The sequence below is a fragment of the Stegostoma tigrinum genome, chromosome 43 (assembly GCF_030684315.1).
Source record: "Stegostoma tigrinum isolate sSteTig4 chromosome 43, sSteTig4.hap1, whole genome shotgun sequence".
Classification (NCBI taxonomy): domain Eukaryota; kingdom Metazoa; phylum Chordata; class Chondrichthyes; order Orectolobiformes; family Stegostomatidae; genus Stegostoma; species Stegostoma tigrinum.
In genome coordinates, this window is record NC_081396.1 from 11,661,611 (window position 1) to 11,672,946 (window position 11,336).

The 11,336-nt window shown below is 42.2% G+C and overlaps 1 non-coding gene across 1 annotated transcript; it reads left to right on the forward strand.

The window, feature by feature from the left end:
* Positions 1–7,621: 7,621 nt before the first annotated feature.
* Positions 7,622–7,694, forward strand: trnak-uuu (transfer RNA lysine (anticodon UUU)). Its single transcript has one exon. It is a non-coding gene; the product is annotated as a tRNA-Lys (tRNA).
* The last annotated feature ends 3,642 nt before the right edge of the window (positions 7,695–11,336 follow it).

An 11,336-nucleotide genomic window follows, 5' to 3' on the forward strand; every position in this document is an offset into this window, starting at 1 on the left:
ACGCACAAACTCACGTTCGTGCACGCACGCATCTTCTCGCCCTTTCCTGATCTAATTATGGAAATTAATGGTTCTAATTCTCCTTGTGCCTGTTTCTGTCAGACATTTGTTTTCGATATCGAGTTACTGATTCACCGTTTCAGACTCAGGGCAGTTACTACACAATGTTTAGCATAAAAATCTATCTCGTACAGGAGTAAATTTTCCTCAAGTTTTCAATCGTTTCTGTTCGGATCCATGAAGGTGACGATGGAAAAACAAAAAAAACAATATTAACTGGAATGGACGAAAATTGTAAGGTCCTGTTCTGAATCAGGCGATGACTTAATAAATCATTATCCTCTCTGTGACTTCATTCGATCCTTAAAATTAGAAAACACCTCATTTAGAAACACTTTGTGCAAAATATGTTTCTTAAATATAATTTTGGAATTAAATTTAAACATGAAATTAATTAATTTGAACAAATTGCAGACAGGCGTATATCTGAGTTTATGTTGTGGAGCACGCTTGTGAGATTGAAAGGGCGTAAAGCCTCTGCGAAGGGATGAAGTTTCAAATTCGGACACCGAATGTTGACCTTGTTTACAGTGCCACATGTGAGTAGAAATAGGACGACAGAAAAGTTCCATGTGTGGTTAAGTCTTGCTGAGAACTATATGCTTATAATGTGGCATTCCGACAGTTGATATTCATGAGTAACCTTTTCAAAGGGACACATGACATCTTCGCAGAGCTCGTGGGAAGGTTCACGGCTGCAGCGGGCAATGGTTCATGGCATTATAGAAGCGGATGGGATTAAGCATATGGAAATTGCAGATATAAGGAGAGAGTAATCAAATAACGCTTATTATAAAAGAAAGGGACGTAATACAAGAATAAAGATAATCAAGAAACACGAAGAAGACAAAAAAAATTCTGATTCATTTTTGCAAATTCACTGAAAAGAAAACTGATACAGCTGAACTCCATAAGAAGTAGGCATGGGGAGAATATCATCGTGTTTTAATAACATTTCCTCCAAGTCATAACAACTGGGCATTTAAGGTTCAGAGGTACACGGCCCTGAATGTTACAGTATTGATATAAAAGGGAGCCAGGTTACTGTCTTGATTAGGTTAAATATTTTAAAGTACAGAGAGAATAGCTGTGAAGGCAGAGGGTCAGTGAATTATTTGCAGTAAAGAAACAAGTAGTTGAAGATTGTATTACTTTTGGCATTCTATGTGCTGTGGAATGTGTGTGTGTGCTAGTTTCTGTGTATCTGCGAGTGTCAGAAAGTGAAAAATAGAGAGAATGAAAGTGTATATATGGGTGTGGGACAGAGACAAATAAATACGGCAGGAAATCAGGTCGATGATAGATATTGTGAAGAGACATTTGGGCATTTCAATTAACCAATTATTTTTCTGTATTGAATTCTTATTAGCAGTAATAATGTGTGAAATCCTCAGATTTGCTCAGGAGGACATTTTTGAACATTCTTTTCTCTCCAATTAAAACTGACGTTGTGTTGACAATTTCCCTCTCAGTCACCCTCTGCTGGATTCTTTTCCACCTGCTGATGATGGGGGCTGTTGCCAGACAATCTGCGCAACTCATATTCCGCTTGGGAATCCTGAAGCCCAATGGTATCAATGTGGACTTCACAAGTTTAAAAATCTCCCCTTCCCCCACTGATTCCCAAAACCAGCCCAGTTCGTCGCCTCCCCCCACTGCATCCCAAAACCAGCCCAGCCTGTCTCCGCCTCCCTAACCAGTTCTTCCTCTCACCCACCCCTTCCACCTCAAGCCGCACCTCCATTTCTTACCTGCTAACCTCATCCCGCCTCCTTGAACTGTCCGTCTTCCCTGGACTGACCTAACCCCTCCCCACCTCCCCACCTATACTCTCCTCTTCACCTATCTTCTCTATCCATCTTTGGTCCGCCTCCCCCTCTCTCCCTATTTATTTCAGAACCCTCTCCTCATCCCCCTCTCTGATGAAAGGTCTAGGCCCGAAACGTCAGCTTTTGTGCTCCTGAGATGCTGCTTGTCCTGCTGTGTTCATCCTGCTTCACACTTTGTTATCTGGGATTCTTCAGCATCTGCAGTTCCCATTATCTCTGATCACAATATTCCAGATGTGGCTTCTCCAGCATCCTGTATAGCTGCAGCGTATCCTCTCTATTTTTAAACTCGATCCACCTCGCAATGGAGGGCAATATTCTGAATTGCCTGCTGCACTTGCAAAGAAACTTGTTGCAGTTCATGCATAAACACACCCAGGTCTCTCTGCACAGCAACATGATAGAATTGTTCACCGTTTTTATAACAGTTCATTTTGCTGTTATTCGTACTTAATTGGATGTCTTTACATTTACCAGACCCTTGCAAACTCACTTAACCTATCTGTATCCCTCTGCATGCTTTCTGTGTACTCCACACACTTTGCTGTACCATTCTTGTTAGTGTCATCTGCGAACTTTGACACACTGCACTTCATCCCCAACTCTAGTCATCCGTGTAAATTGTAAACTATTATGGTTTCAACACTGATCACTGAGGCGTACCACTAGCCACTGACCACCAACCAAAAAAAGTCATTTATGCCCACCGTTTCTTTTCTGGTAGTTAATTAATATTCTATTCATGTTAATGTATCACCTGTAACACAGTAGACGTTTATTTTAGGCGGTAACCTTTCGTAGTCAACCTCAGTGAATGCTTTCTGGAAATCCAGATGCACCAATCCTCCTGTTCCTCGTTGTCCAGCATGTTCATTATGGCCTCAAAGAATTCCAGTAAATTAGTTAAACAAGACCTGTCTGCTCATGAGGGCCTTTGGAAAGAGCTGATGCTTTTTTTTCCTTATTAACTGTGTTTCTTGTTTTCTTTTCTGGCCTATTTTATACAGTGTTCAGCTGCAAAGTAACGTATTTTCCTCATTTCTCTATTCTGTAAGTAAGAATTATACCTCGGTACTTTCGTACCAAAGGGCTGTGAGTGGCGACGTATAAACTTTTCATGAAACTCATTTAACAATACTTGTTACAAAAAACTGATTCAATTAAATTCAATTCTTTAAGTTCGCAACACAGCGGTGAAAATGTTGCAATTTTGAAGGATTCTCTCCCAGTTCCTTGAAGACAAACGCAGGTTGGAAATTTGGACTAAAAGACAGAAACTATGGTCGGTTCTCGATCGTGAAGAAAAGTAAACAACGGAAAACATATTCACCCCTTTAACTACTCCAGCGGACTTCGAAACATTGTTTCCTTCTCCCTGAAACAGGATCTCTTCCCGCTGGATCTTGTCTTTTGTTCAATTGAATGACATCTGGCAATTTAAAAATAATACCAGCTATCGTACTTCCGGAGAACTTCGGTTATGGATTGTGGCAGAGTCAATAAAAAACGATGTACGAGGGCCCTTCTGTCTATTAAATCTGCGTGAGTCCGAAGCGACCACCCAACCAAGCTTTTAGCAACATGCAGGATCAGGAAATTTCATGCAAAGACGAGCAACGGCGGTTTGTTGCAAGCAGAGGAACATATGATTAAGGTGCACCAGTTGGCCATTCAGTCCTTCAAACCTGCTCGACCGTTTAATATGATTACGGCTGACCTGATTGTGTCCTGAGCGCCACATTCCCACCCACTCCCCGATATCCGTTATTTGTTTTGCTATTCATAATACTGTCTGTACGTCAACAAATATTGAATGATTTTGCCTCCACCGTCCTCTGGCCGAAAGAGTTCTAAACACTCACAACACTCTGAGAAAATAAAATGGATCTTCTCAAGTCGATAGTAAATCGAAATTGTCCTCTTCAAACAAAAAAGATGTACCCGCTAGCTGTAGTCTGGCCACTTTGAATGTAGTTTATGATTCGGCACACTCCTTGAACATCTTTGTGAGCCATGGCTGGTTCATCTTCTCAATGTGACCCTCTTTGTTGACGACGATGAGCTTTTGCTGAGTGGAGTGAAATATTTATTTGAATGTCTGCCACTGTTCCCAAGACGATAAAATGTAGGAGCAGAATTCCACATTCGGCCCATCCAGTCTGCTTGGTTTTTCTATCAAGGCTCACGTTCGTCATTTCCTTTCTCCTGCCTTCTTCTTATTTATCCGCTGACTTCCTTTGTGTATTTTGATAAATACACTTTCAACAAGATGTAAGTCAATATCTGCAATTTTGACTCTGGTTATTTTGCATCCTTCAGGTTTGAAAATCCCTGTGTGGCTGAACACATGATCAATTGAGAGTGACTGCATTCTCCCCATTCCTCCGGATTCGCAACGTCTGTTCAGATAACGTCGAATTCAAGTGGGGTCACGGCAACATGACCTGATTTTCTCTCGCCCGAGAATTCCACACTCCCAAACTTTGGTAGACAGGGCCTTCAGCTGTGGCTGACCCATCTCCTGCACATCTGCCTTCACCCCTTCTGCTCCTTTCGAATCAAGCCATTCATTAATGCTGTAGTATGCAAAATTTTTGCATTTCCAAAATAGAACAGAGAACTGCAGATGCCTAAGATCTGAAACGGAATTTGTTTGGATGAACAGTCGCCAGATTTGAAATATTAACTCGACTTCCTTCCGACAAATGCTGCCAGACCCACTGAGTTTCGATAGAAATATATGTACTGGTATATCTATTTTTTCCTGTTTATCACATGCACAAAATTCTCCCTGCAGTTTTGGCTTCGATATAAAACTCCCAGCAATATATGCTGCTGCTTGTTGTTTCTAAAGTCCAGCAAAATTCGTTCTATGAAATCTGAGGGACACAGAGTGGCCCCTCCACACTTCCCGTCAGCTCTGATGAAGTGTCATCCAACTGGAAACATTAGCTTGCTTTCTCACTCTGAATGTTGCTTGACCTGTTGTGATCCCCAGGAGTTTGCTTTCAATGCAGATTCCAGCATCAGCAGTAATTTGCTCGTACGTTGTGTTTTAGTGTTGTGTGTTTGCGTGTGTTTGCCTATTGTGTATTTTTTCTCAATTGTCTTTGCACCTGTATTTGACAAAATTCATTTTCGTACAAGACCAGATATTTGACGTTGAAATAGAACTGCCTGAATTGGGCCTAACACCGCACCTGACTAGTCTGAGACCTACATCTTTGGTTATATTACTACTTAAAACAAAAAACATTTAAAATTTATTGTGACCGGTAGAGCAGTAAGGCTAGAAAAGGAAACCGTGACACCTCCAACCTTGGTGAGCACATGGTGAGGAGAAATTCTGTAATGGACCTTTGAGTATGCAATTCTCATCTACAGAATTTTACGGATGCTGTGAATTTAAACTACAATTATGCTCAGCTAGTTAAATTCATGGCAAATAATTGATTTAGGTGTAATGGGGTACATGCAGAAATGCTTGGCTGAAATGACGTAAGATCAGCCACCATCTTATTAACTGGTCAAGTGATCTAATGCTTACTTCTGCTCCTCAGTCCTTTATTCTTATGTTCTTCACCAAAAATCTCAAACTTACTACAGTGGAGTTATAAGAGGGCTTATCGTTCCTAGAACTTGCTGCACAGAAACAAGAAGAAGAGACCATGGGTGTCATGCACGGTTAGGTGTAGACTGAGAAATGATTGGATGGTATAGATCTCACTCATTGTCAATACAGTGTGAAGCTGGAGGGACCCCGCAGGTCAGACAGCATCAGGGGAGCAGGAGACTCGAAATTTCGGGCCTGGACACTTCATCAAGTCTTGGGAATGGGAAGGGAGCTGGGAAATACATAGAAGGAGAAGGGTTGCGACTGGGGTAAGGTAGGTGGGATGGCGATAGCTGGATGCAGGTGAGGGTAGTGGGGATTTGTCAGTGGGAAAGTGGGGGTTGCAATAGGCGGGAAAGATGGTGGAGTAGTGTCAGGGTGAGGAGGCGGGATGAGAGGATGGATTGACCATAAGAAGAAACCCAGAGTGGGGAGATTTTGAAACTGGTGAATTCTATGTTCAGGCCATCAGGCTGTAGGCTCCTGAGGTGGAATATGAATTTCAGTTCCCACAGTTTGCATGTGGCTTCATTGTGGCACTGGAAAAGGCCCAGGATGGGCTTGTCACCAAGGGAATGGTTGAGGGGGTTGGGGGGAGTGCAGTTAAATTCATAGCAACCAGAAGATGATGTCGATTCTAGCACACAGAAGGCAGGTGTTCCACGAATTGTTCTCTGAGTTTATGCTTGGTCTCATCGATGTAGAGCAGGCCACATTAGGAGCAGATGTAGCATCTCCTGCACTTGCATGGAAAGGTATCATGTGTTGTGGGGTTGGCGGGGAGTGTGGAGCTGGCAACGGAGTCACAGAATAAGCAGTCCCAGAGAAAGGCAGATATAGGTGGGGAGGGAAATATCTGTTTGGTGGTGGGGTCAGATTGTAGGTGGCAGTATTGGTGGTGGATGATGCGCTGTATGTGGAGGTTGATGGGAAAATTGGGGAAGCTCTATTTATTTTTGTTGGGAGAGAGAGAGATCCAGGAAGGGGAGGGAGGTGTCGGAGGTGGTCAATGTGAATTTGAGGAAGTCTTGAAATGTGTTGGTGATTTGAGGTTGTGGCTCATCGAACTGGTTTGTTGTTCCGCAGACATTTCGTTCCCATACTGGGCAACATCATCAATGCAGTCTCTGATGAAGCGTCAGCGTGTTTTCTCACCTGGTTTTTAAACTCTGGTGTCCGTTGAGCTGGATTGCCTCACTTCTGGTTTTCCTTCTTTGTGGAATATATATGGGGTCGAGTTGTATATGTTAATTAATAGCTTTCTTCATGGAGTCCCAGGCTTCTAGGAATTCCCGTGTCTGTCTTTGCTTAGCTTGTCCCAGGATTTTGGTCTTGCCCCAGTCGAATTGGTGGTTCTCCTTATCCATGTGGATTGAGCTGATTAAGTACTGATCATGTCTTTTTGTCGAATTGGTGTTCATGTACTCTTGTTGTTGGTTTTCTTTCTGTTTGTCTGATGCAGTGTTTCTCACAGTCTCTGCAGGGGATCTAATACATGACATTGGTCCTGTAATGGTGGGGAGTGGGTCTTTATTTTGGGTGAGCAGTTGTTGTAGGGTTGATGTAGACTTGTGTGCCACTCTGATGCACAGTAGTCACTGGAGTCTTGTGGTCAGTTGCGATGTGTTCCTGATGGAGGATAATTAAATGAGTGCATTGGGGTGTGTGGTATCTTCTGACCTAGTTTATTTTATGGATATCTATTATCCTTGAAAACCTGAAAGGAGTGTTCTTCCTCCTCTTGGTGTTCCATGCCCAGTAACACACACTGTCTTTGTGGTGACAGATAGTCGGAACTGCAGATGCTGGACAATCTGAGACAACAAGTTGTAGAGCTGGATGAACACAGCAGGCCAAGCAGCATTAGAGGAGCAGGAAGGCTGACATTTCAGACCTAGACCCTTCTTCAGAAAAATCATTTTTCTGAAGAAGTATCTAGGCCTGAAATGTCAGCCTTCCTGCTCTGCAGATGCTGCTTGGCCTGCTGCGTTCATCTCCCTCTGTGGTGTTCTTTTTTAGATTTTCTCACCATACGATTACCACTTTGCTTTTTGATTCTTTGGATCAACATGAATAATGTCACACTTTCTTACAATGAACTGAATCGACCCTATATGTAGCCTGAATAGCTCAGTCGGTAGAGCATCAGACTTTTAATCTGAGGGTCCAGGGTTCAAGTCCCTGTTCAGGCACTGCTTTTAAATCAGGATTAGACTTGCCAAATATACTTAGAATCTTTGGGGCGGCACAGTGGCTCAGTGGTTAGCACTGCAGCCTCATAGTGCCAGAGACCCAGGTTCAATTTCAGCCTTGGGCAACTGTCTGTGTGGAGTTTGCACATTGACCCTGTGTCTGCATGGGTTTCCTCCAGGTGCTCCGGTTTCCTCCCACAGTCCAAAGATGTGCAGGCTAGGTGGATTGGCCATTCTAAATTGCCCGTAGTGTTCAGGGGTGAGTAGATTATAGGGGGATGGGGATGGGGATGGGGATGGTTCTGGGTGGGATTCTTCAAGGGGCAGCATGGACATATTGGGCCAAAGGGCCTGTTTCCACACAGGAGGGAATCTAATCTATTTTTCCATGCAGATTTCTCAAGTCATTATCAAACCATGCATTCCAATTTATATCATAATCAAATAAATATTGACAGATTGCATTTTATCCACTACTCTAAAAAAGTGAATAAATATTTGGAGTACAAGGATAGATGCCAGTGGTGTTCCATTAGTTATGTTTCCAAACTGATGGACACCTGTTCATAAAGACTCACTCTTTTGCATATTAACAAATCTTCAATCTCTAAAAAATAATCTTAAGACCCCAGCTTGTGCAATATATGTTTACTGTGGCACCTTAACAAATGCTAGTCAAATCTAAACACATGGGACAACAGCCCACATTTATTAACACTGGTTATTATATCTTGATACAACTGAACAAATTTGTCAGTCACAATGTCCTTTTCAGAAAACAATGTTGACTCTGTGTGGCTCTGTTAAGTTTATTTTTGTAAATGCCCTGCTGTCTTTTTTCACCTTAATAATAGACTCAAGCAATTTCCCAACAATAGATATATGGCTATCTGGCCTATAGATTCCTGTTTTATGCCTCTCTCCGTTCTTGAAGGCATGAATCACTTCAGCATCTTTTGAATCCACTGGAATCCTCCTGTAACTTCGAGGATATTTCATCAAATGGCCAGAATAGTGTTGTAGCACCTGATTTCAATATCCCGGAAACAGACCAATAACACGTGACAAATAGTTTGTCTGTAATCTCATTCATTTATCCAATGGGTTGCCTTGAAAATAAGACCTATTGCACGATCTTCCCTGCTATTATCACCTATGAAATCTTTGGGATTGTTCTCTTTCTAACCGATATGACGAATAATACAAACAATTGGTTTGAATTAACTGCCATTTCCCCCTTTTTTTCGCAGTGAAGTTCCCCAGTCCCATTATCCAAGTGTCCCAAAAAGAATCCAATTATTCTTTTTTTCACATCAACACATAGAATCTCATGTTATTTCTATTTATGTTTCTTGGCAATTTAGATTCCCAATTAATTTTCTCCCATTTTATTCGCTTTGCATCGTCAACTCCTGGACCCGAAAAAAAACTATCCCCATCACGCATCTTACCAGAGGTTTTAATCACTTGGTGTGCTTTTCTTTTCATTGGGTACTCATGTTAACTATGTTTCTTAATCAGGGAAGGTTCAGGGTCTGATCGATTCCGCTTTGTTTAATTTTTAAATTTTATGAAATATACGTTTAAATATTTGCCACTGTTCATCAACTCAACATCCCCATAGACTACTTTCCCACTCACTTTAGTCAAAAATAGGTCAAAGCCATCTGAGCTGCTGAATAGACAATTGCTTTTTTTTCTCCAAACCTCCAAGGTGGGTTAAACACATGATCAGCTGGCAGTTACTGACAGACTTTTAACGGTTAGGCACAGAATAAGTTTGAAAGACGTGAGTCAAAGTTGGTGAAATGTCCAACATGGAGCACAAAGTCGGACGCACGGGGAAGTGAATGACAATACAAGCAAGAATGCTGCACCGCTGACTCTACACAGCCAAAAATCATGGTCAGGAAAAAAAAAGAGGAAAACGCTTTGCTTAAAACACAGAATTGGGCAACGCTGAAAGGGAAAAGGTCTGAGGAATATATGAGAAAAGATTTAGGAACTAGAATAACTGGGTGCGTGATGCCTTGAGGGACTCTCATTAGTATGTGAACATTAACCAAGGTATTACTACACCCACAACGAGTGAAGGTGAATGATTATAAGGATGATTCATCAATGGGACTCGGACTGAATTGACTTTTATGGGGGTTAATTTTTAGTCGTTCATGCGAAGAAGGCATCGCTGGCCGTTTGTTGCCCATCCCTACATGCTCAGAGGGGGATATATGAGTCAACCACATTGCTGTGGGTAGGGAGTAACATGTAGGCCAGACCAACTAAAGAAGGCAGTTTCTTTCCCTAAAGGACATAGCAAACTAGGTTTTTTTTTATTCCCGATAATCAATAATGGGTGCATGGTCACTATTCGACTCTTAATTGCAGAAACTTATTGAATTCAAGTTCCACCATTTGCTGCAGTGGGATTCAAACACCCGTCCCCAGAACATTACCTGGGCCTCTGCATTAAAGGTGCAGCGATGACACCCCTAAGCCAATACCTCCCCATAAACTTACTAGGTGGGGCCTTGGTGGCACATATATAAGAATAGTTGAGTCTGGAGCTACCAGCGTCGGGGATGAAGGGTTCTGCAGCAGAGGGTCGAGGCAGGCAAGTGGATGGAGGATGTACTGGATGTGTGAGAGTGGGAAAGTTTTGCGATAGGTATAAAAGGTGGTAAGAAACTCAATTTATAGCAACAGTGAGATGTTAATGGGATAACATCCCATTGATTTCTACACTTCTATAAATTAATGTCTTTTATCTGCCTACACATAGGTATGCAGGCACTGCCCTGAAGCTTCCTGCCCAGCTAGGAATTCAGTGTAAGACTTTGTAACTCCTTATCTTCCCACACATCGGTATGCAGACACTGTCTTACGCTTCCTGACTGAATAAAATTAGAATTAAACTATCTCAAATAAGGTCAAGTGAGGAACATTTGTAAAGGTGTGAGACTTCTGAAGCATGTAACTTCTGTCGCTGGCAAAGGGGCCAGGGCACTGACTTTGTTGTAGCCAGACACATCGGCAACTTGAAATCACAATCTGTCCCAATAACAAATAAAAATCGCCTCCTGCCATTAGCAGCCACTTCACGAACAATCAACACATTATCCTGGTCTTTTATGTTCTTGATGTAATAATTGTTTGGTATCCTGTCTTTGTCTGTTGTAATAATTGTTTCATGTATCATGTCATTGTGAGATGTGAAATTGTTTTCTGTATTATGCACTTAGTAAAGTTCTGGATGTGAGTTTGCTCGCTGAGCTGGAAGGTTAGTTTTCAGACGTTTCGTCACCATTCTAGGTAACATCATCAGTGAGCCTCCGACGAAGCGCTGGTGTTCTATCCCGCTTTCTAGTTATCTGATTAGGTTTCCTTGGGTTGGTGATGTCATTTCCTGTTCTTTTTCTCAGGGGATGGTAGATTGGCTCCAAGCCAATGTGTTGACAGCACATTGACTTGGAGCCAATCTCCCATCCCCTGAGAAAAAGAACAGGAAATGACATCACCAACCCAAGGAAACCTAACCAGATAAATAGAAAGCGGGACATAACACCAGCGCTTGTCAGAGGCTCACTGATGATGTTACCTAGAATGGTGACGAAACGTCTGAAAACTAACCTTCCAGCTTAG